This window comes from Protopterus annectens, chromosome 4.part1, assembly GCF_019279795.1.
Source record: "Protopterus annectens isolate FY-2018-M chromosome 4.part1, PAN1.0, whole genome shotgun sequence".
NCBI classification, from domain to species: domain Eukaryota; kingdom Metazoa; phylum Chordata; order Ceratodontiformes; family Protopteridae; genus Protopterus; species Protopterus annectens.
The window spans coordinates 209438789-209466633 of NC_056734.1; the positions used below are offsets into that span (position 1 = coordinate 209438789).

The following is a 27845-nucleotide window of genomic DNA, read 5'->3' on the forward strand; positions in this document are numbered from 1 at the left end:
ACTTAAATTGATCAAATACCATTTATGCCAATGTGCATATTGTTGAAACAAATTGATTGACATTATGAACATCAGCATGCTACTATGCATCTGTCAAGAATTAATCTTTGTTAATGGAAAACTTAAAAACACACACACACACAAAGAAGTCATCACTTTTGGGGGGAGCAAGCCCCCCTGAACCCCTCATGTGTGGGGCTGCACCCCCCCACACACCCCTTGACAATTATATAGGCCAACTCCAAGATCGCACAACAGTGTAGAACAGGCAAATTCCATCCTTCAGTATTTTGAGTTTTCAGTATTTTGGGATTCAGTCTTCTGGTTTGTCAGTCCCCTGAAGTAAAACCGTACATATATGTGTATGTGTATGTGTGTGTGTGTGTGTGTGTGTGTGTGTGTGTGTGTGTGTGTATGTGTAGTTAGATATCTGAGTATGCATGTGTAGAATAGAGTACATCGTGTTTTTTTTACACCAGAGTTGTGGATTACTTAAGCAGTAACACAGATTTGGAGAGCAATCACTGCTGCATGCAGTGGAAAGCTATCCTACATACATACACACACACGCACACACAACTCTGAACTGTTGGACTTTTACCTAAATCCAATAGTTCAAAGTGATGATTTCTACTTAAAGGATTCCTGGGAATTCCTCAACAAAATCTTCCTTTTTCAACAGAGGTCCAACCACCCCCAAATTATCCTGGTCAGCCTCGACATCGTAGCACTCTACCCGAGCATCCCACATATAGAAGGGATCCAACTGGTCAGAGACTACCTCACCCAACACAGAGGCATCCAACCAGAGAGAGTGGATACGCTCTGCACTTTGTTGAAAATAGTACTCAAAAACAATTTTTTTTCCTTCAATGAAACTGTCTACCAACAACTTAAAGGCGTAGCCATGGGTGCCAAAATGGCTCCAGCCTACGCCAACCTAGTCCTCAGTGCCTGGGAGGCAGACACCCTTACCAAACTAAAAGTGTTCGAAAAAGTAGCACTCTACAAGCGCTATATTGATGATATGTTCCTGCTCTGGGAAGGATCCCCCACGCTACTAGACGAATTCCTGCTTGAAGTCAAAAACAGTATCCAGTTTCTTGACTTCACCATCACTGGCAAAGGAGCCGACATCAACTTCCTTGATGTCCAGCTAAGTCTCAACGAGAATAGACTTAAATTCTCATCCAGCCTCGATTGCAACACTACACACGTGGTCAACCAAGCGATCTGCGGCCACTGCCCAGCTTTCTAAGTAGGCATGACCATGCGTAAACTCAGCAGTAGAATTAAGAAGCACCTCCAAGCCATACACAGAGCGGACCCAACGTACACCATAGCTAGACATGTGAAACAATGCAGACTTCACACCAGCTTCAAATTCACAATTTTAGACCAAGTTACCACCTTTAGTAATGAATCCAGCACTCCCCTGGAGCTTAAAGAACTAAAGTGGCAAATTGACCTCAAGGTAGACATCCCACCAGGATTAAATGGAAGTCTCAATATCAAATGCCTACTCAAATGGATTAAATGACTCCTCCCATATAGTAGTTTTCCATGAAAAAACATTGTATAAATACTAACACTGGAATGCTTTATAACTATTTCTGATGAAGTTCGAAGCATGAATAAAGATGCGAATGAAAGCGCTCAAATCTCAACCCGACTCCTGAGTGTTTCTTTAGTTCCTCAAGTGTTCTCCAAGGTCCTCACCAGTATATATATATATATATATATATATATATATATATATATATATATATATATATATATATTTATAAGGCTTAATTAAATATTTTTGAAAAAATTGTGCTGTATATATGAAGAGGATATTATAAATGAGGATTTAAATATCCCAGCTGCAAAAGGAAAGTGGTATTTAGAAGCTGCTAGAATAAAACCTATCACCTATTTACATCTGCCTTGAAACCTAAGTATACTTGTAGGATAGAGTGTATGGTGTGTTTTTACACCAAAGTTGTGGATTACTTAAGCAATAATTTACGGTGGGGATGCATGTTATGTAAAACATACCAATGAGTGCTGGACTTGTACCGCAATGACAGACAAAACGTAAATACCTATCGCAGTGGATAGTCCTAGAATAAGAAAACACAAGTGCTTGTCAGTAAATTCTACACAGCATGAAATCCTACCCTATTTTATTGTGGTTATACCTTATCCCAGCTCTTCTAACAAAGCTTGACTTCTACAGTTTGTCACGGTGTGCTTCTGACAGAAACCTTGTTTAACTATAGCCCTTTCATATTTTGTTAATTATGTCTTTTATTTCAGTTTACCTGGTTTGTGAGTGGTTAGTGATTTGCTGTGTTGCAACAGAAGTAACCGATACAAAAAAGGGCACGAGGGAGCATTAATCTAATATTTTGTGCGTAACTCCATTGTTGACCAATCACATGCAGTCACTGCACAGTAGAAAAGTAGATTCACTTCTGTTAGTGAACCACTGTGATTGTTATATAACACAACTTTTGTAGACACTCTTGGTATGCTATGTAGCTTAATTTGAATTCATTAACAGTCTTACTTATGCTGTACAGCTCATTTTCATATATACTGTGCACCAGTCATTTATGTTGTATGCAGTTGTGTGTCAGTCTGCAACTCTACTGCAGCATTGTCTCTAATTAGGCATTAATATTTGACATGCATTTCTCTATGCACTGGACCTATGCAGTATATACCAGTTTCTGAATCTCCTTGTAGTGTCCTGTACTACGCAGTATCATGGAACTTCTCAGACCAAGGCTTACATATCAGTGTAAATAATAATGATGGTTCTTATCAGGTGGGGTACACTGGGACCTTGAAATTTACAGTGTAGTATATCTGTCTATATAGTATAATGTAATATAATACATACACACACTCATAGACACACACACGCACACACACACACACACACACACACACACACACACACACACACACACACACACACACACACACACACACACACACACACACACACACACACGCACACTCACGCACACTCACAGCATCATGAATAGTTCAATGGTATGTAGTTACTCCAAAAACTGTGTAGCTGCCAGTCTAAGTACTTTCATAGAAGCTGAGTAAGAACAGGTAAGGTTTAAGGGAGAAAATCTTTTAAAATGTATACGTGTAGATATATATATATATATATATATATATGTGTGTGTGTGTGTGTTTAGAGAAGTAGAAGGGCTTCAGGCAAGTGATATCAAGATAATCATAAAGTAAGAGGAATTAAGATAGCAGCTGTCAGAAAATAATATCTAGTGAATCCTATTACACTATGAAACATATAACGAGCATGTAATCCCACTATACTATGAAATTTATAACAGCCATGTAATCCCACTATACTATTTATAACAGACATGTAATCCCACTATACTATTAAATTTATAACAGGCATGTAATTCCATTATGCTATGAAATTTATAACAGGAATGTAATTCCATTATGCTATGAAATTTACAGCAGGCATATAATCCCATTATACTATGAAATTTACAACAGGCATGTAATCCCATTATACTATGAAAGATATAACTAGCATGTAATTCCATTATACTATGAAACTTATAACAGGCATGTAATTCCATTATACTATGAAACTTATAACAGGCATGTAATTCCATTATACTATGAAACTTACAACGAGCATGCATTTCCATTATATTATGAAATTTATAGCAGGCATGTAATTCCATTCTACTATGAAACTTACAACGAGCATGTAATTCCATTATACTATGAAACTCATAACAGGCATGTAATCCCATTTTACTGTAAAACTTATTACAGGCATGTAATTCCATTATACTATGAGACTTATACCAAGCATGTAATCCCATTATACTATGAAACGTATAACAGGTATGTAATTCCATTATACCATGAAACTTGTAACAGGCATGTAATCCCATTATACTATGAAACTTATTGTGATGATTGGGGAGAGATGGGCGAAGGCTGCCAGCCTAGTCAAATAGAATTTCATATATAATTCTGGCATTTGTAAATAAATCTAAAATACAGACATGTTTTCTTGAGTGTAAAAGAATACTGTGAAATGTGGAACTGCAAAATATGTGACAACATTGCACTCTACTGGCCCAGTGAAGCATGTTGTGACTCTTTCATGTTAGAATTTGGCTCCAGTGCATCTGGATGAAGGTTTCATGCCCATTGTTTTAAAGCTAATGTTTATGACCAGAATCTACATGTGGAAGGTGCTTTATTGCTCTGGTTTCTGCTAGAGTGCATATGTGAAATGCCCTGTATTGTTGTAAGTTTCTGAGAAGGTGTTAGATTGCTAAATAATGCAGTTTGTGGCCTGAGAACTCAGATCAGGTGTTAAGATGATGCAATATCAATACTGGGAAAAGCTAAGTGTCAAAAATGATGTAATTTGGGAGGGCTTTAGAGACATGTTTGTCAGCAATGTTTAAATACTATTGCCCATAAGAGACTAGAGAGCATTTTGATCTTGGATATCTAACTCACCACTCTGCCTATGCTCACATGTAAGTTTTACCACTGTGATTTCTTGTAGGAATAGTTAAATCTAGTAAAGATTAATTAGGTATTTTTTTAAATCAGACACGTCCTACTGTATTATTTTAAGTTTCTGTGTGATCTCCGAACTCTTAGATATATCTGTGATGTAGTAGTTTTGTCTTGTGTTTTAATTATTTATTATTAAATATTTTGAAAACCTTCTACCTGTGGCTGGTTTGTGTAGAGATACATTATGCTTTAGAGTACATTATATAGTTATAGAGTTTAGTGTAATAAGCCACTCCAATAAGCCTTAAGACTGAATAGTCACATTACCAACTGGATAATAATATTGCACAGTAATAATTGGACACCCTTTTAAGGGCCTTTTAGTAGCTGATATTATTAGCTGGGTGGTGGCAGAGATTACTACCATATGGTCTGGGTAAAGGGGCACAGCTGCAGAATCTGTGTCAGCCTTTCCCAGGAGTGTCTGTGAATTTGTATAAATACTTATCTCAAAGTGTGTGTGTGGTGTGTCAGCTACTTGGCAGGGACATGAAGCACTGATTGGACAGAGAGGGTACTGGAGGCTTTAGCTTGACCAGCTACGCTGAGACCTGGATCCTATAGCTGTGCCAGTGGGGAGTCTTATTGGGGACCTGGTGAGCAAGGGAGCAACCAGCCCCAGACTGACTGTGATCTCTGTGTGCACTTAAGGGAAATTGTACTTTACTGTGTGCATTAGTTATCCTTTCCTCTCTTCTATGAGATGACCTCCCTGGTGTTAGTGGTGAGGATTGAGGCTCCTTGTATGCTGGGCCAGGGCACGGTCGTCACACTTATAACGAGCATGTATCATTTTGATTGACATCCTTAATGGCAAGGTGGATCGTCTTGTTTTGTGCTGTGTCATTAATGCTGTCTTCTTTTTCTAGAGCTCATCACTGTTCACCCCAGTAAATGCTTTATAACAAGCCAACAAAACTTTTCTTCCAAATGAGTATTGGCCTTTGGCTAATTGATCATTTTTAATTGATTATGCATAGCTTGGTTGGTTCTCTTGTATCCTGACTACATTACAGAACCAGTTCTGACTAATTGGAGTATTGACAGTGTGTAGTCTGGTGCATTACTATTTAAGTCTGCTGAGATAAACCTAGTTTGGTATGTTTTCCTTTGTGTGACACAGGTGTGGAAAAACTGACCTATTCATGACCTTGTCAATATAGGATCCTCCATCTATCAATATATGTCAGGTGACTCTTAGCCTGTGTCCTCTAGATACTGCTTTATTATTATATATCATTATGTTAAGTGAAAAAATATACCATATGTTAAGAATACAACAGGTATATCCCCAACATATCAATTTATTTCTGGACACAAAACAAGACTATATCTTTACTTTACTTTCTCTTGAGTGTGTCACCTTCTCAAGTTATCTGCTAATCTACCACTATCATTAAGGGAATTCATAGGTCAGCCTAAAATGTAATATAAACCATGAGGTAACAGGATTCTCTTCTACAATGATACAATCAGGCTGAGTATTGAATCAGTCGATATGCAACAGAAGCTTTAATAACACTTTTTTATTCTGTAATAACTTTCACTGGTAATTTCCCTTTTGACTCTACTCTAAGGACAATATACACATTAGTAGACACTCATTTATATGTCTGACACTAAAATAATTGACAAATCGGAGATGGTATATATAATTAGCAGGGGGGTGTATAACGAGTGTCTGGTGTTGTATTAATGTTCCTCGTGTGGGGGATGCTCCCTCACCCCCACACCACCCCATTATCTATGCCAACTCTGGGGTCACACTACAGTGGGGAAAGGGCAGGTTTCCCTATAACTATATTATTGGTTTGGTAACACTTCCTTTATGTTGGCCAACTATCATCATTACAACGATATGGCCATTCAATTAAAGGACGTTTTGTCAGTTAGTATTCAATGAACAGCCATTCAATGAACATGCTGTTCAATGATTAACCATGGACCCGTAATTGATGGACATATCTGTGTATGCATGCTTGCTGTATCTGTGTGTATCCTGCATCCAAGGGTAGTTATGCTGTAAAGAAAGGAATTAATTGTAGAAAGCACAGGCTTCAGCATATGAGTCATGTTCTTTAGGTATGATCCCAGGCTACCTTGTTTTGATCACTGGTGACAATGTACTTATTTGTGTGTGAATCAACTGTACAGCATGAAGTATATGAGTTTAATGTTAAAATAGTAACTATGTCTGCATTTTTAATTTAACTTGTTTTTTGCAGGCACTAGGGTTTGAAATGCACTTTGTTAAATTAAAGCAATTTGGTACTTAGCGCAGATAAGTTCAAGCTATGAGCTGTAAATGTGCTGTTTTCTGTAGTGCAGCTTTTGATTCCTTCCTCTGTTATTTGTGTAGTGTGAGTCTGATCAATCATTTTAACAGACAGTGCTCCTGGTCTACCCATGAAGGGGGGCTCTTGGGTCCAGTGGACTGTCCCAAGCTGTTAACAAATTCATCATGTATTTGTCTTTTGAATTCCTGTACCCTTCATATAGACCCTAATCTCCGCACTTCTGTTGTAGTTTAATAGACTGCCAGATGTATTTTAAATAAATGTGAGTTAAAAAGAAAAGATATTTACTAGTGCTCATGCTGTCTGTTTCCAGTGTAAGAGTATTTTATTTTGTTCATCAAATGGCTGTCAGTGTTTTTGCTGTAAATTTATAATAAAAGTTTTAAATTAACTTCAAATCTCTGTGATCGTTGTAAAAGGAAATAAAATAATATGCACACTGATAGGTTTCAACAGTGTTTTACGGTAACTGGGGAGTGACAGCAAAGTAGTGGAGTATTGGCATGGCTGGGGTGGGCTGGTACATTACTCTGCTTAGGTCCCTATTTGACCATGACCTAGCTCTGCTCTTATTGTTCAGAAACTACATATGAGTATTCAGCCTTGGATGTATGCCTGATCTTTTTGTTTTTCTATCTTTTAAGCCAGGTAAGGAGACAACCCAAGAGCACTACCTGGTTAAGTAACTTACTCAAAGTCGCACAGGCAAATGGAGACAGAAAGAATTAAACCCTGTACCTTTGACTACAGGAAGCAGCTCAATAAAAGTTTAATGTCTTAAGTCTTCAGTACAACATATCAGACCTTTACTTCTGTCTTCATTTTCTTATAAATCACTGAAGATTAAACCTTACTAACATTTATAGTCAGTAATAGCAATTCTTAGAGTTTCATAGTTTTTTGTTGCTCAAGTGTTCAGAAAATGCATGCTGATGCAAAAAAGGTTATGTTAACTTTGAAGTGAATTTTAGTAGTTTGCCAATTATCTGTTTCAAGTTCTGTAAACCATCACTGTTTTTTGCCTCATATTTATGCCCTGTTCCTTTGTAAATTCTTATATTCTAGTAAATCACTGAGGATTACTGTCAGTCAATAATGTCAGTCATTACAGTTGTATAATTTTTATAGTTTTTATTGTTCTGATAATGCACTTGCATGCAACACTTGTTGCTCTGTTAAAAATGTAAATGTTTTGGAAATGTCTGGCACTTTGCTTCTTGCAAATCTAAGGATTACAGGGTTTGAATCCTTTCACCTCCAACTGCCTACTTTGTGCAAGTCATCATACTAGACAGTGTTCCTAGTTAACCATTTATTGTCCCCCTTTATTTTTGACTTTGTCCAGAATTCTTGAGCAAACAAACTGAAAGGTATTTTGATCTGTTCCTTTTAAAATATGTGGCTTCTGGCACATTTTTTCAAATTGCCATGACTAAGTAATGACATACATGTGGGTTTCAGATTCTGTATCCTTCAAAACTTTTTGAGAATATAAAGCTTGCTATCCTTTCAATGTTGCAAGTGTATAAGGCCATATTTAAAAGCTGTTCCTGATTTTGTTTCTTGCTTCTGATTCTTGAGCTAAGAAGTTGAGAAGGAAGACAGGAGTTACACTGTATGTTTTAACATCAGAGAGCTGAGCTACATTTCTGGGCCATTACTTATGAATTTATTCAATCACTTGCTCTCAAGCAAAGATAAGTTTATAGTCATTCAAGTGGCGTTAACTGATGGATATGTGTGCATGTGCATGTGGGTCAAAGATCAAAGTATTAGCAATGTAGCAGGTACAGTGAAGAAAAAAAAGATGGTTAGAAAAGAAGTGGTTTGTCACAGGGAATTTGTATGTAGAGATGCTAAAAAAGAGTAATGGAAGACTTTGCTTATTTTTGTTTGTGAGTGGGGGGATAATGAACTTTTTGACTTACACTCTTCTCTAATGTTTACTGAGTTTGTGGTAAAACAGAATACATTACACTGGATGTATATCAGTTTATTGAATAACCACACTGCCAAAACCCATATGGTGAAGACTATATGGTCAAAAATTAATTTTGTCGATAAACAATATAAACTCAAACAACACCCACAAACAGCAAAAACAATAGCTTTGCAGGTGGTAAGCCTCCCTGCATCCATTACACACCCTGCTAATTATTTATACAGACTCCAAGATCACATGACAATGGAGAAAAGAATAAATTCCCTGATATCTACTGTAAAGTGATCTCAGTCAAAATGGTTCGATGAACCAAATTGTTGACCATATTGTTTTGACCATATGGGTTTTGACAATTTGTCATTCAATAAATGAACAGAGACCCATTACACCTGTGATATAACTTTTTTATCTGATAAATAGTGGCCAAGGAAATGGATAAGTTATAACCAAGTGACTATTCTGATGAGCAAAAAAAATAAATAAATACTAGAGTATCAAAAAACTATTTATAAGTATAGAGTCCACAGTTTAAATGTTAGCAAGTGTGCCACATTGTGTAAGATAGTGTAGTATTCTGCATTCTGAAGATGGAAGGTTGACTTTTGCTCTAGTTTTTTTTTTAAATCTTTTGCTTGTAGTATTATGGATCGTGTGGTATTTAGGATGCTGTCTGTCTACTCTTACCTGTATTGCTGGATTGTTTGATACTGACTGGAGCTGACTGTGCTTGTGTGCGTGTTTATGTGTGTGTGTGTGTGTGTGTGTGTGTGTGTGTGTGTGTGTGTGTGTGTTTGAACGTGTGCGCGCGCGTGGGGGAGTGTTGCTTAGCTTGCTCACCAAGGTCCTTGGACTTTTGCATCTTGAATTGAGATCTCCCTCCCTAATTGTTAGTAAACATTCTGCATTTTGCTCATTAGTTCCTCCGATGAGCTATAGTATAGTGTTCCATATTTTGAAGATGAAAGGTTAACTACAGCTACGGTTTCCTTAATTCTGTTGCCTGTTGGTGCTATGGATGTTATGGTAACAGCAAACCATAGTGAACTGTCTGAAAATGAAGAAGCTGCCTCTTAAGAATCTAAGGATATGTAGTTTTAATTATCTCAGTCATTAAAGCTACAAATTCTTCTACTGAAACTTGTTCATAGACAGTTATAATAACATTAACAATGTTATGAATGCATCATTTAAAATCCTGCACATTCAAAAAAGTATTAAAATCCCGGAATGGGTTATTGTGGTCAGGCATTCCCATACCTCTCAACTATTCCTATTATTGAAGAATGTTCATGGTGTTTTACTTTTATTTTATACTTTTTGTTCAGAAAATGCATATTTATACAAAATATGTTGTTCTATTAATTTGTATGTGAATTAGAGGAATATTTTTAAATTGTTGCTATTTTATCACCCCCTTCCCAAATTATTTTTGGCTTTGACCAGAATTTTGACCAAATAAGTTGAGAGGTAATGTGTTACCCAACACATTCCTCTTAAATTATTTTTACTGGAACTATTTCAACAAACCAGAAACTGAGCACTAGGAAGTTCATGTTGCTATGTTTGCTTATCACTGTTTTTGCTTTTATCAGTGCTGTTTTCCTCAGAAAAGGGTTAGAAAACGAATGGGTTTGTTTGCAGTCTCAGAAGCTCAACAAGTAGCATCCCTAGCCATTGGTGCAGAAGAATGTGGGTTCTGTTCCCAAACTAGGTTCTTGGATTTATTTTCCAATACTGACACTGCAGTGCAGTATGGGGGGGGGGGTTACTGCACTCTTGAGTATGCCATCCTTTGAGTGAGACATTAAACTGATGGCCCATCTGCCTGAGTTAGCTGTAGTTCAGGGGGATGTAAAAGATCCCATAACACTTATCAAAAAGAGTAGGGAAATCACAGGAGTCCTTACCACATTTACACCAGTCACTATGAATACCACCTCAGGTGTCCCCTGAAAAGAGGCCACTGGACTACTGGGACTAACGTGGTCAACAAACAGTATAAAATATATTGTTATTGCCACTAATATTTCATTCTATCTTTGTAGTCTGTGTTAATACATCAGAATGATTAAGTGGGGATGGTTAATATATAAATCAATGGACCTCCTGCTGTAACATGAGCTTGGAGACTTTTTTCCCCATAATCCACTTTAAGCCCACTTTGTATGAGTCATGCTTGGTGTAAGAAAGTATTTTTTTAACTTCCATGCATATAGAATGGCAGTAGTGTGAATCACAGGCATCTTGCACAGCTTTTGGAACCTATTTTCATATTCACTTTTCTGCTAGAATTACTCCGATTTGTGTTCTCAGAGCAACTCTTACATCTGTAACTATAGTTGGAAATGTTCAACAAAACAATCTAGCTGTACTGCATGTTTTAAGACTTCCAGTTTTAGTCCAAGCACTGACATATCCTCTCCCACATTCTTCCTGAGGTGTCAAAACTCTCATTGCAATCCAGGAGTTGTTAACTGACCACACCTGCTTCTACTTAAAATAACTTTTAACAAACTTTTAAACTAAGTTGCTATTCACTAGTGTATGCAGTGGAAATATATGTGTTTTATACTGAATGCTTTCTGTTCTGGAATGTGGGTTAATTATATTTTTTTCTTTCTACTGATGCAAAAATGTACTTGTGCTTGACATTTTTTTACCTCTGTTCTATTGGTAGCTTCACATTTGACCTGTAATACTGTTACACACCAATGATTCATCCAGACCACAATCCCTGAGCACGACAATTTTTTTTTTCTGAGTTGTGAACATTGGTATGATTGGTAAGTTTATGGCATCCACTGTTATTTTGTAGTAAAACAGTCTTTCATTTATAACAATGGATTATGAGTGAGTTGTTACCATGTATCATGTATTCTGTACTTTATTGGTATAGCGGTTGGTATTTTTCCCATATGTCCTATGTACCCTCCCCAGCTATTTACTGTGCATCTTTTGTGCCTTGACACCTAAAGGAACATTGAGTTACCTATCTAGCTATAAACCAGAGAGAGTCTCTCTGTTTGTAGTGTAATACAACTATTAAACCAGACAATGGTACAGTCACGGCAGGCAAAGCACATCCCAGACCTTTATCCTCCTACTACAGAAGGCCACTTGAGAACACTTGCAGAGCTATGACCCTACCAAGTAAAGAGGGAAATATTTCCTTATCACCATACCTCTCAACCTCTTAGAGCAGGAAATCTGGACAAAACCATAAATAATGGGGAAAAAGCCCCCAAAGTAGAAAACATTTTCAAATATTACTCTTACAAACTTAGAAAGTTGATAAAATAACAATTTTTGTATTAGCATGAATTTTCTGATATGTATGAAGTCTGAATCTCAAATGTATGTCATTATTTTTTTACTTCAATCCTTAGCAATTTGCCAGAAAACCACAATTTTATTGAGGAAAAAGACCAAAAATATGAGTCAAAAATCTGGACATTCTACAAAAATCAGTACAGTTGAGAGTTATTCGACGTTATCACATAACACTAGCAACTGTACCTCCAATGCATAGTGTAATGTTCTGCCTAATTTAGACTATGTTAGCCTCACATATACTATAATGTTCAGCCACTTAACTCTAGATCTGTGGGTTATTCACAAACAGCCATGCCCTGAGATATTGTGCTCACGGATCTGACTTGAGCAAACTAGATACTTAAGAACAGTATCATAATGCATAATGAACATACCAAAGAAAAAGACCAAGCCTTGTGACAGATCACTTGGATAGCACTACCATGGCTATGGCAAGATACCGCATACAAGTCCAGTATCATGCATTATTACCTTGTTAACCTGAATTGCCACTGATATGCAATAACCTCACTCTCATTTAGGTAGCTATACCTGATAAGGACATCAGTCGTAGGTTGCAACTAACTCACTCACTCACTATGCACTTTACAAGCTGATTTCTAATGCCTTAATGATTGGATTATCAGTATCAATCTCATATTCAATTTATCAAAACTGAAAACAATACTATTTGGCATTAAGCAGAGGCTCAACATATCTCCTAAGACCATCACAATCCCCTTTCAAATACATAGCAAGATCCCTCACTCAACTTCGATATGTATCCGGAAAGCATATATAAAAAATAACCTCCTTGTTTTCAGGTGATCAAAATATCCCCCTTTCACTCCTGTGATGCCAAAACAGCAAGAACTAAAGGAATCTTCCTCTGGCAACTCAAATTCATTCTCCTACTGTAACAGCAGCATCTTCCAAAAACACCATCCAAACACTGAAAAATAGAATTGGTATATTTAATCCTTATTCCTCCAGGAAAGAGTACCATTGTATAAAAGAACCAAAAGTACATTGCCTCACAGCTAAGCAAAGTGCTGACCTGCTCAAGCTTCTACATGAAATAGTTCTCCTTCATTTATTCTCAAAACTATTAATACAAACCCTCTCATACAGCCTCAGAAATCTGAACCACTCAGGCCCTACATAAATCCCTCTTCCCAGACTAAAGACCTTATACCATACCTTATTATTCCTGGGGAAACATATGGGAATTCTCCTACCAGAAATGAAAAACATCCATTCTTATCCCAAGATGCATGCATTGCTATGTTATATAATTAATCAATGAAAGTGTACCTGCGACCTCTCATGTCACATAGCCTAATCCAAGAGTCTCATGCAAATTGTATTTGTCACCAGGTACTATCACATACTAAATCAACAACTTCCCTCCTTGACTCTATCTTCCCTTCAGTCTCCTTTCATATTTACTTTTTGTGCACAAACACCCCCCATAGACCAGTGTCTTATTTCCTGCTTCTTCTGTTCATATCTTAACTGTAAAGGAAGATTTTTACATAATGTATATTTATGTTTTTGGACTTATAACGCTGTAGCTTTGCTTGTTAAAATAGTACATTATCCTTTGCATAATATTAACTTTGTTTTACATAATTTTATTTCATTGTTTGTACTTGCAAATTTTTTTGTAAAACTTTTTCTTTCTTTAACCATGGGCTGAAACTGAAATTGGTTAGAAATTATCAGTGCTCTACCCCGTAAAGAATGTCTAATAACTAACCAAATAAGTATATAAATTAATAAGTAACGAAAGCACAAATGTAAAACAACTCTACAAACACTTTCATCCTAAAACAAGACAAAAACTAACACTTAGAATTACTCAATCTCTTGTCATGTTCATAGGATATATAATAAAGTCCAATATAAATTACAGTAGCTGAAATTTTGTACAATTTCAATGTTTCTTTTCTTTTTTTTCTTTTTTGCCACTCGTGGTTGATTTGTCATTCAAACCTGAAAACAGTACAGTTTATAATATATCTAAATGGTTTACTATCAAAATATTGAAGTGACTTACCACTACTGTTCACATCCCTGAACTGGAACAATGGAAAACCATCTAGCCAACTGCTCAGAATCTCGATTCTTTCAGAAGGAAAAAATCGACATTTGGCCGCTCACCATCTGAAGTATACAAAGAAAATACATTGACTAGTATGCATACATATTTCTATTGTTTTGAAGGGAGGCAACCCCCTTACACCCCCTGCTACTTATAACTCCAACATCTCACTACAGTGAGAAAAGGGGCAATTTTCCTGATCCCCACTGTAGTGCGATCCACTTCAAAACACTGATGCTCAAAACTGCGAACACAAGCTACGTGTCAATGTTTCAGTCGACAGAAATTTTATTCACAGTTTTGCCTATGCACCTCCATGTTTGACCTTCTAACAGTCGTAGTAAGTCACTTCAATATTTTGATAGCAAACCTATTTAAATACATCAAGAGATGGTTAAGCATATGTCATGTATTATAGTCTTAACAAATGATATGTCTATAACTAAATAACAAATAGTCATTATTATATACAAAGTATTTCTCACATATGTGTGTATTATTCTAGAAATAAGTACTGCCGAATTATGTCTGGCATCTTAAATATCTTCAGCATCACAAAATTCTTGGCAGTCTAAACTCCCCAGAGACTAAATGAGAAAAACATTTTGATAAGGGTTATTCTGTTAAATTTCTTTGCTTAAATTTTCTTAAGCATCACATTATTATTTTGTTGTCAGATAATTTAACAGACTTGTATATACGTACCACTGACATTTCATGTCTTATTCTGTCAGGGATTGAAATGTCCTGTATAAACCGTTTATAACTGCATTGTCAAATTATTGTTCAGAGGGGTCCTCTTATGACAATTATGCCTTCTTATGTTAATTTTCACTCTTCTGTGGTGGTGGTGCTGCAGTAGCATTGTCGACTCACAGTAAGACGTTGTCCTGTTCGATTCTCAGCTAGAGTCTTCTGTGTGGAGACATGCATGAATGGGCATACCTTTGTTGAAGGCTGTGCGTCAGGGCCGGCAACTTGGCATGTAAAAATCTACTGCCAATCATTAGCGGACCGGAGTTCTGCTGTGGGCGACCCCTAACCAGGAAAAGCCAAAAGACAGAACAACAACAACATGTTAATTTTCACTCTGAGGTCAGGAGATTCACAGTAAAGATGAAGTAATGAAAGTTTCTAAACTATCCTTGCCTTTTAATCAAAGTTTGTGCAACCTCACAGTTAGTATATTTAGAAAAAGGGGTTGTGATGGTAAAACCCCCATGATAGGGAGTTGTGTAGGGATATACTCTACTGCAGTGGTGGTGCTGCGGTAGCGTTGTCACCTCACAGCAAGACGTTGTTCTGTTCGATTCTCAGCTAAAGCATATTCTGTGTGGAGACATGCGTGAATGTGCGTACCTTCGTTGAAGGTTGTGCGTCAGAGCTGGCAACTTGACATGTAAAAATCTGCTGCCAATCATTAGAGGACTGGAGTTCCACTGTGGTAACCCCTAACCGGGAAAAGCCAAAAGACACAACATACTCTTCTCCAATATGCTGCCTTTTGTTCTGTACAATATTCTCTTTTACAGTGTTTTTTGTCACAGTATTTTAGTGTTTACACACACACACACACACACACACACACACACACACACACACACACACACACACACACACACATTTGAGTCTGAATAGAGGGAGGCTATCTATTTCATTATGACTATCCTAAATATGTTATAATATAGAATGTAGTGCCTATGTTTGTGTATATTGATCCTCTTTACTGTGCCTTGTACTAGAGTTCTTCTTCTTAGAGTCTTCCAGCAAACTGACCTGTATCATCAAGTCATTTATGGTGAACAAAATATAAAGAAACAAAATAAAAAGTGTTCATAGCTATAAGTAAACACTGCCAAAGCCACAAATAAATTAGGCCAAGATCGAGTTCCAGCAAGCATGAAACAAATTGCCCCTGCACTGTCCATGTGGAGGGATACCCCCATAATCCCTTATATACAATAACTCTGTGATCACACAACAGTGGGAAAAAAAAGAACAAATTTCATGTCTGCTAACAGTGGATTTCAATGTAAGAGGTTGCAATAAGTGGGCTGAGAGAGTTCATAGTCAGACACCAGCTACATTTTCAGATTAGGAAGTCTTATGTCAAGTTTTACTAGTAACACTTGGGGCATAAATAAGGATGTGAGGGCTGTACAGCTGTTACCAGTCTCATACATGTAAGTACGACGGTAGGACAGTATCCTTGATCACTGAACAACATGTAGCAGTGAGATGCAAATAACAGCTCTTTCACACATGTGAGTGACAAGACAAGGCCCACGCAGGTTGATTATGATTCGCACTTCCTTCTCCCTGCCTGTATTATCTCTGTCTTCTTTACTCTTCCCACATACTGTTTTCTTGGTGGAATTCCATGTTTACTGGTTATTACTATGTGGTACAATCTCTGGCACAATGTCCATAAAATATTATGAGGTCTGCATGTCATAACAGCACTTGTAGTTGGAGGGACAGAGTGCAGCCTTGCTGTGTATCCTATCCACTGCTTCTCCAACCTCACTGCACCACTGACATGTATAGCATAATGGGCCATATGTTTGGCCTTCCAGCACATTGGACAAGTATAGAAAAATGGGCATCCCAATTCATGAACTATATATCTGTAAGTACCATGGCAGAGACAGTCTCCAACAATGGCATCTTGGAACTTCACCTGTAAAAACTGCACACAATTGTTAATGCAGAGATGGAAAAAAGAAAAAAAAAATACAAAAACTACTTAATGAGCTGTTAAGTAAATTATGTTCATAGGTTCATAGCTGGGTACTAGGCTATCGGCAAAAGACTTTAATACTCAGAAAAAGTTAAGGGTTATAATACATCATGCCAAAACCCAATGAATAGCACTGTGTTGATCTTGTTCATTGCAAGCAATATGTCTACAGGTATGATTTACCCATTTCTCTGTCAGCAGAGTGCATTTTGTATAATAACTCTATAGATCAGTACTAATATATACCTTTAAAAAGCTTTCTAGGGGCTTGCACAAGTGTATAAATACTGAGAACATGTGAGCCTAACTGCCATTTTGTAGTAAGCTGTTGAGATGTAAGCATGTATGTCTGTGTAGTCTGTCAGTTAATCAGTTTATATTTTGTACTGCTGCTATCCATCCTGATGTGTGTCTGTGTAATAAAGCATATAAACAAACTACCCTACCTGTTTGTTTTCAATGGCAAAACAAGACGAGCAACATGGTGTCAGAATGGGATCCAGAAATCCAGATTCAGGATCAAGAAGGCACTCAAATAAAGGTGGAGAAATATTCAAGTGTGGATCATCCCTACTGCATGTATAATTTGCAGAAACAGGTCAAAACATATTTCAGGTATTGAAGTTTACTTAAATGATTTCTTATTCTCAAAATACAAAGCTAAGCATTCAGAATGCTCTAAACCAATTTCTAAGTTAATGGAATTGTCCAAAACTGTGACATATTGAGAAAATATTTGAATAACTATGGAAAATGTTTGAAATAGCATCCAAATCACATAGAATGAATAAAATAAGGAAAACAACTGCATTTGTTTCAAAGTAGCTTACAGCACATACTTTTTTCACATTAATTAAAGCTATTCAAGATATCTGAAGTATACAAAGTGTCCACATGTTTGTGCAGTATTAAAGTGCAGTTATTTTGCAAAATACAGCCATTTCTAAGCGTATTTTGCAAAGTAAAATGTTTCAAAGAGTTTATCGTGCATTCAAATGTTATTACAAGTACTAGCTGTGTGTGCATGTTCGTACATAATTACAAGAGCCATTTTCAGTGTGTCTGGGCATAATTTGTTGGCAAGGCTGGCAGATTTCATAAACCAGCTCCACTTGTATTTGATAATAATATTGCAGAGAATCGGAGCGTGTTTGAGCAAGAGTACAATATTTTCATACAAGGTGCATTTTCTGATAAAGATAACCATACACAGGCATTTATTCTTCTTAATTTAGCTGGTTCAAAAGCCATAGAAAGACAGCGTTCATTTGTGCATGTGGCTGCTGTGTTTGAGGGGAGAGGGAAAACCACCATATAGTGGTACCGGCTGAGTCAAGGGAAGATCCCTTGGGCTTAAAAATGTAAATTTGGACAAATTCATAACCCCCCAAATGAATATTACAATGGAAAGGCACTTATTTTACAGACAAGATCAAAAGCCTGGGTCTGCAGCGTATATAACTGACTTGAAAAAGAAGGTTAAAATGTGCAGATTTGGTGATTTAAGAGATGAGTTGATAAAAGCAGACTTGTGGATGGTATTAAAGATGATGCTGTGAGAAAGATTTTGCTTCGTGACAGTGATTTAACTTTGAATAAGGCCATTGAGATTTGTCAGATATATGAGCTCACAGAAAAGCACACAAATATACTTACAAATGAGAAATGCATGCTTCCAGAATTTTCTAGTGCTCATGCTGATAGTATGCAGCATGTGGTTAAAAGAAGCAGGCCCAAGCACATGGCAGCAACTGTAAGCCCTGCAATAATCTTTGGGAAACCCCATACCTTTCTAACAAATTCCAGAGTACTCACAGTCTCAGTGAAGCATAAGAGTGACTCCGCAAACAAAAAGCATGTACCCTCACCTAGTTTCAGTCAGCTGTCATAACTGTGGTGCAAATCATGAGCCCAAAAGAGAAAAATGCTTGACTTTTGGTCAACAATGCCACAAATGCAATAAGTGGAATAATTTCAAAAGGTTTTGTAAATCAAATAAGGGGCATTATTTTATGAAGGGAGAACACTGAAAGAGACAATTTGTCGGTTAGAAGACTGTGGCCCTACTTGTTATGTTGATGATGTATCTATGCTTAATGAAACAGTCAAGGCAGTAGATTTATGGGCAAGGATTGAAGTATTTTGTACTGTTCAGATAAATGTAAAACTCATAGAGCTCAAAGTTGATGCAAGTTCAAAGTGCAATGTTATGTCAGCAGAAACATTTGATAGAGTATGTGCTGGTGTGAAGCTTGATTTGCCAAAGTGTGCGAAGCTTGTTGCTTATTGTGGTGAAGAAATTCAAACCAAAGGTTCAGTGGTGCTTTCATGTTACTCTTCTAGGAACAGCTACGACTTGCAATTTTACATAGTGAAAAGGCATGTCCAGTCATTAGTAGGCCTCCAAGACAGTTTGAAAATGGGACTGCTTTCATTTAATAAAGAAGTCCACCATATTAGCTTAAAAGACCACAGTTCTAATTTCACTCAGTCTATTTTTTCTACCCATGCTAATCTTTTTGAAGACAAACTAGGCAAACTCCCAGTTGTGTACTCCTTGAAGTTAGACCCCAAAGGCAGTCCAGTTGTCAGGCGAGCCTGGAAAGTTCCAGTAGCTATGCAGAACAAAGTCAAGGCTGAGCTAGATAAAATGATGCAGCAAGGTGTAATTTGTCTAGTTGCAGAACCAACTGAAAGGGTATCTTCCATGGTCATTGCTCATAAGAAAAGCTCAGATGATATCAGAATATGTATTGATCCATGAGATTTGAACTAAGCACTAAAAAGACCTCATCATTCAGTATTTACAGTTGAAGAAGTTGCTGTTGTCATGCCAAATGCATGACTTTTTAAACTCACCCATACCAGGCTGCTGTGCGTCTTTGGCTGAGCACCTACACCTTCACTTTCACCCTGACTTTCCCCTTGTGATTAGGCCTCGGTGGACTCCTTCACCCAAACTATTACTGTACATCCTCAGCCAATTGCTCAAAGCATTTCAACAATCCCTGCTGACTCTACCAAGATTCTCCTTAGAGGAATTCAAGGAACTTTCTCCCTGACCTTCCCCTTGTGATTAGGCCTCGGTGGACTCCTTCACCCAAACTATTACTGTACATCCTCAGCCAATTGCTCAAAGCATTTCAACAATCCCTGCTGACTCTACCAGGATTCTCCTTAGAGGAATTCAAGGAAGTATGTGTACTTGCTGCCTAGCTGATAGTCCATAGTCCGTAGCCCTGCTAGGTGTTCTGTTTGCTCCCAGCCAGGAAAGCCAGCAGCCTAACCCCTCAACTTCCTATCTCCATTCTTCCCCCTCACCTAGTTCCCTGACTTCTTGAGCTCCCCTCTCCCTTCAGTCCACGCCTGACCTGGGACTGCCCTGGTGCACTATGGTGCAGTTCTGCATTTGTCCACTAGATGGCATGCTCTCCCCACTAATATCTACTTCAATTCTCCTACACTAACATTCTCTTTAAACTCTCACTTTTCTTTCTTCCCTCTTTCTCTCTTATTACATTCCAGCCCAATCTACCTACTTAAAACTCTTTAAACTCTCTCTTTTCTTTCTTCCCTCTTTCTCTCTTATTGCATTTTAGTCCATTCTACCCACTATCTCCAGGTCCCCTCTACTTACCTTTCTGCTTTTCAACACACCTCTGATAGGTTTTCGATCCTCTCCTGATCCCTTTGGTTCTACCTGCTCCATTCACCCTGCGGGCTCACTCCGCTTCCCTACCCTGCCCCCAAATTCCACCTGCCCCCCCACCTCTACCTTTATCTCCCCATAACTACACCCCCCATATTACTAACCTATCATTCTCCAATACTCTACAAACACCCATTCCTGCTCCCGCCCATTTTAGACCAATCATTCTTCAATACTCTGGAAACACCATCTCCTCTTCCCTCCAAAACTAATTTCATTTACATTCCATAGACTTATCACCAAACCACTTATATTCCTTTAATATCACACTCCCACTCCCATAACACTTCACCACCTATCCTTCATAACTCTCTCTCTATAACCTCCATTTAGACACTAATAGCTCTCACATACAATTTCTCTCTCACCTCCACATACAATTTAATCAACTACTTAATAACTACACTTAGCTCCACTTCATCATGTCTTCAAAACCCACATTCTTCTTCTCCTCCCTCTTACTAACTCTACTACTTACCTTAACCTATCTCTACCTCCTCACACAGCCCAGTTATTCCTACCACTCCCAATCCTTCCATGTAACTAACCATCTTACCCCTTCACTAACACACTCATATATCCCAATCTCACCCCATCTTTGCCCTATAATAAACCTTCTACTTTTCCCATTTAAACTCATACCCACCCAGAAACAGTCTACCCATTTAACCATCTCTAAAACCCTATAAAAACACCATAGAACTAAATCTATTTTCAAGACTGTGCATATACTTCACCAACTCAAATATATATTCCATTCCCAACCTTTTATCAGGCGATATCCATCCTAACCCTGGCCCCTCCACCACAACAATTAATGACAAATCCATACTACTCACTGCCCTAAACTCTCAAAGTATAGTTAACAAAATCCCAAACCTGCATGCCTGGCTAACACACCATAAACCTGACATCCTATCCATATTAGAAACATGGTTAAAACCCCACATAAAAGTCTCAGAAATCCTCCCACCAAACTATTCTATTATCAGAAGAGATAGGTCTCACAAAAAAAGGGGGGGAGTAGCTATCTTCTACTCAACCTCCCTGTCAATCATTCCCTATAACAAACCTACTCCGCAATTTAATAACGCTGAACTACTCTTAACACTACTTCAAGTTAATAAACACAAATGCATATGTATAGCCACACTCTACATCCCCCCAGGAGATAATATTTCCACACTCGAAGACATACTCTCCTGGCTTACCAACAACATTAGCTATGAAAAAATAATCTTAGGGGATATGAATATTAACTGGGCTGCCATTCAGTCTCCCATCAACCCACTTAACATTAACCTACATAATTTTACACAACTAATCACCTCTATAACACTCCAAAGAAAAAACCTCTCCAGTGGCAGTATCCTGGACTGGATCTTAGTCTCACATCCCCACTATTTTGCCAGCAGTGGAACTCTTCCAGATCCACTTGGTGACCACATACCCACTTTCACTCACTGGCTCCCCCTACTCCCACACCACACCCAAACTATATTACAATCTGCAATCATAAAAACTTTAACCCATCTACCTTTAATAACTCCCTAAAAGCAATAAACTGGAATTGTCTAAAAATACTACCCTTAGATAATGCTGTTGCCCACTTCAACACCACATTCTTAGAACTACTAGACTTCCATGCTCCTCTATGAACTAAAAGAATAAAAACCAAAACCGCCCCTGGCTTACCAAAAATACACTAGCAACAATGAAGCAAAGAGATAAAGCCTGGACAAAGTACCAGAAAAATAAGACCCCCCTCATTCACAACGAATATAAAACACTTAGAAGCAGGGTAAAAAAGCTGATCATCTCTGATCGACAAAATTACTTCTCCATTCTCCAAAGCAATAACAAAACAAATCCTCAGAAATTCTGGAAAGGCATCTCCACCCTACTTAATCCCAGTAAGCCTGTTTCCCCCACCCCAGACCCTAATGCCCCAGATATCGACTTAGCTACTCAGTTCAACTCTTTTTTCATTGAATCTATTTCCAAATTAACTTCTTCTTTCTCTAACAACACACTCTCAAACTCTCCTCCTTTCCCCCCCACCAACACTCCACCCAGCACTACTACCTCTCCCCCACCCATAGCTACTAAATCTTTCCCATCCACCTCCTCTCCTACTCTCATTCCCTCCTCATCTTCCTCACCCCCTTTACCATCCACCCCCCCTCCTACTACCTCTTCCTCCTCACCATCTTCACCCCCTTTACCATCCATCCCCTCTCCTACTACCTCTTCCTCCTCACCATCTTCACCCCACAACACCCCCTCTCCACACTTTCCTCCATTCTCATTAAAACCTATACCCACTTCTATCATACAAAAACTCCTCCAGAAACTAAAGCCATGTACCAATGCCCCTGATGATATCACTTCCTACTTTCTTAGCATAGCTGCTGAAGCAATTGCTTACCCCATTAGCATACTAATCAATCGCTCAATCCAAGAAAGCATAGTTCCCCAAATCTGGAAAAAAGCCTTTATCATACCTTTACATAAAGGTGACAATAATAACAGTGTTACTAACTTCCGCCCCATTGCTATCCTGTCCCCCATCTCTAAACTCCTTGAAAAGTGTATCCAACTTCAACTCCTACCATATCTCATAGATAATCACCTACTATCTCCCACACAACATGGATTCACATGTAATCACAGCACTATGACAGCTCTCCTCTCCTTCCTCGAAACTGTAAATAAAGCCCGGGACTCTGGCCTTATTGTCTCTACCCTTCTACTCGACCTCTCTAAAGCCTTTGATACTATATCACATAACCTGCTTCTAACCAAACTCTCAAAACTTATCCTATCTCCCCCATCAATAAACTGGTTCTTCAGCTACTTATCCAACAGATATCAAGCAGTAAAATGGAAAAAGGCAACCTCCTCATTCCTTAACACCCCAACTGGAGTCCCCCAAGGCTCCATATTAGGTCCACTCCTCTTCAACATATTTATAAATGATTTCCACAAGGTGATCCCTTTTTCCAACATCATCCAATATGCAGATGATTCTACCATTATCTGCACTGCCACATCTATTCCAACACTCCTAACGCTAACTCAGGATGCTTTTTCTACCACTGAACAATGGATGAAAACAATCACCTAGCACTCAATGCCTCTAAAACCAAATTAATGATATTCACCCCCACTAAAGTCAACACTTTTAATACAAAGACATTCTCTATCAACAGTCAAAATAACACTCAGCTAGAAATGGTGACAGAGACAAAATTGCTAGGAGTCCAAATTGATAACCAACTAAAATTCAACTCCCATCTACAAATAAATATAAAAAAAAACCATCGAAAACTAGGGATGCTCTATCGACAAAATCACTATCTTACAACGGCCACTAAAATCACTCTCTCTACTTCCTTTTTAATTCCATCCCTTCTCTACGGAGCTCCACTTCTAACTAATCTACAAACCTCCCTGAAAACACAACTTTCCTCCTGCTACAACAAAATTGCAAAATTCGCTACCAGCCAAAAGTCCTCAACCCACCACTGGCTAGAACTACCCAGTCATCTCACCTATACTCAACTATCCCTTGCACATAAGCTTATTCTCAACCCCTCCCTCTGTCCCTCCCTGTCTTCTGTATTTAAAATGCACAGACCTGACAGAATATTAAGGTCTAACAACCAAAATCTATTAGAAGTGTATAAACCAACCCGTCCCCCTGACAAATACCTTCTATCACACGGCCTAGCTCGACTCTGGAACTCTCTACCTCCATCTATCCGTATCACCTCTAACCATTTTATTTTCAAAAAATCTCTTCACTCACATCTTCTATCTCAGTGGGAATGCTCTTGCTCCCACCCCTCATAACTAATACTGGGTATTTCCTTTTCCTTTCCTTTCCTTTCTCCTGCTTATACCCTTGATTTCACTCTAACATTTCTCCTAACTCATATTATTATTACTATAGTATCTGCAAGAATATACTACACTATACCTCATAAGTATAGGACTCTTAATTAATGCCTTCTTATTTTTAATTGTAAAATCCTGTTTAATCTGCCTCTCATATAAGTTTTAACTCTTGTATTAATTGTAATTGTTTGTTTATTATCTGTATTGTCTACTCAAATTTTTTACATTGTCTAAACATGTCTAAGAACCTATTGTAACCTAAAATGTCTGGAGCTTTTCTCCCCAGGACTCCATTGAAAACGGGTTCATCTTGGCCCAATGGACTATCCTGGTAAACCAACTGCAAATAAATAAAATAAATAAATAAATAAATAAATAAATAAATGCCACTGTTTTTTTCTGTTTTGGATGCAGAGTTCAGTTTGGCAAATTTTGCTGGATCGAAGATCTTCATTGCTAACCACTTTCAGTACACCTTTTGGCAGGTACAGATTTTTGAGAATGCTATTTGGGATTAATTCTGCCAGTGAAGTCTTCCAGCGTACCGTGGAGCAAATTTTTTCTGGGTATCTGTGTGCTATTATAGTAGATAATATTCTAGTAGGAGAATCTAGTAGGTGAAGCTGAGCATGACAGAAACCTCAAGAAAGTTCTAGAAAGAGCACATAACGTGAGTCTTAAGCTGAATCCTCAGAAGTGCAAGTTCAGGCTATGAGAAGTTACTTATGTTGGTCATTTATTTACCAGTTCAAGCTTACGACCAGATCCTTCAAAGGAAACAGCAATTCTTGAGTTACCAGCTCCAGACAATATTCAAGCCCTACAATGTTTTCTTGGCATGGTTAACTATCTAGGCAAGTTCATTCCAGACTTGAGCCAACTTTCAGCACTGCTTAGAGAGCTGACATGCAAAGATGTATCTTGGTCATGGTTAGAACTACACCAAAGAGCATTTGATGTCCTGAAACAGAGAACTGACAGTCCACCATCTCTCAGATACTATCATATTCACAAACCAGTTACTCTTTCTTGTGATGCTTAAGTTTGGTCTTGGCACAGTCATTCTTCAAGAGGGTAGACCAGCAGCCTGTGCATCCAGAACTATAACCCAAACTGAAATGCACTATGTGCAGATAGAGAAAGAACTCTTGGCACTTGTGTTTGCAGGTTCAAAGTTCCATAATTGTATTTATGGTAGACCTATCCAGATCAAAACAGATCATCCACCTATAGTCATTATTTTGAGAAAGCCTACATATATAGCTTCTGCCAGATTGCAATGCATGATGCTCAAACTGTAAAAGTATAATTTCAATCTTGTCTTCCAAAAGTCAAACTTCTTCTTCTTGCTGATACATTATCCAGATTGCCCAGAAACACCACTGAATAGTATGAAAATGAGAAACTTGATTTTGAAGTCATGGGAGTCCGAATTTTTTCCTTCACACATCTTGATGAGCTTTAGAAGTCATACATCCTTAGATCCAGTTCTTCAGAAGCACAACCACTTTATTAGTTGAGGATGGCCATCAAACCAATCTTGTTTACCTCATGACCTGCAACCATATTTTCCTTACAGAGATGAGATTTTGTTTGACAATGGTATCATCAGGAAAGGTCCAAAAGTGATTGTTCCAAAGTCCTACAACAAGAGTATATTACTATCTTGCATCATGGCCATCCAAGAACTGATTCTACCAAAAGAAAAGAGAGACAACTAGTATTTTGGCCTTCTATGTCACAGAATATTGAGACAGGGCTTTCATCTTGATCTGTATATAATAGTACTAAGCCACATCAACAGAAAGAACCACTTCAGCTAAACTAAATTCCTGAAATACCTTGGTCGACAGTAGCTACAGACATTTTCGAGTGGAATGGTCAATATTACTTGGTGTTAGTATGCTCTTATTCTAATTGGTTTGAGACTGACCTACTTCCTAATCTAGCATCCACTACTGACATCCACTACTGACATTGCTAAGCTGAAGTGTCATTTTGCAGTCCATGGTAATCTGCACAAAGGTATTTCTGACAATGGTACACAGTTTACAAGCCAGCAGTTCAAAAGATTTGCTGAAGAGTGGGACTTTACTCATGTCACGAATAGTCCTGAGTACCTGCAATCAAATGGCTTGCCAGAACATGCCATTCAAAGTGCAAAACAATTATTAGAGAAGTCAAAATGAGACAATGGTGATGTTTTCTTGCATCTCTTGAATCTCAGAAATGTTCGTTTTGATAAACATCTTGGTTCACCTGCACAGAGACTTATGTTGAGACAAACCAGAACCACACTACCAGTTATTACTTCATTACTGGTTTCATGTGTCAAGAACAACAAATCAGTGAAAGCCAATCTGTTAAAGAAGCACTTATCCCAGAAGCTATACTATGATAAGACCAGCAAACTGCTCAGACCATTACAAGAAGGGGAGATAGTGAGGATGCAGACATCTAAAGGTTTTGATCGGATTGGTGTCATGAAAAGTATGTGTCCAGAGCTGAGATCGTACATTGTGAAATTGCAAGGAGCAGAATTTAGGGAGAACCGGAAACATTTGATCCTGATGTCTGAACCTGTATTGCAGTATCATACCAGCAAGAAAGAGTCTATATCTCAGAGTGAGTTATCCAGCATTCCAGTTCCAGAGGATGTTCTAGTAAATATCCCTATTCTTGAGAAGAATCCCAAAACTTCTGAAGCAAGTTGTTTACCATTGACTGTCCCTGTTGCTAAACCCAATTCTGATTGCTATATCACTGGATCAGGTTGCATTTCCAGACCATGTTCCAGATACACAACAACTTGGACATAAGGACACAAATGTTGTGTTTATTTCTTATTGACTATACCATTGCAATTTTCTTTTCAAATGTCATTATATTGTGGGCAATTCATTAAAGAGGGGAGATGTAGATCAAGATGTACCTTTAAGAAGCTTTCTAGGGGCTTGCACAAGTCTATAATTATGAGCACGTATGAGCCTGACTGCCATTTTGTAGTTAGCTGTTGAGATGTGAGCATGTATGTCTGTGTAGTCTGTCCATTAATCACTTTGTTTATATTTTGTATTGCTGCTATTCATCCTGATGTGTTTCTGTGTAATAAAGCATGTAAATGAACTATCCTGCCTGTTCATCTTCAACGGTAAAACAAGACGAGCGACAACCCCTATGTCTATTTTTTTTCTGAATTACCTTCCTTTCATACCTTTTTGCTGTCCAAGTTAAGAAGCTTGCCATCCCCTGCT

At 38.0% G+C, this 27845-nt stretch overlaps 1 protein-coding gene across 1 annotated transcript in view; it reads left to right on the forward strand.

The window, feature by feature from the left end:
- IL20RB (interleukin 20 receptor subunit beta) overlaps positions 1-27845 on the forward strand; it is a 545181-nt gene that overhangs the window by 456021 nt on the left and 61315 nt on the right. The gene's annotated exons all lie outside the window — the stretch shown is intronic.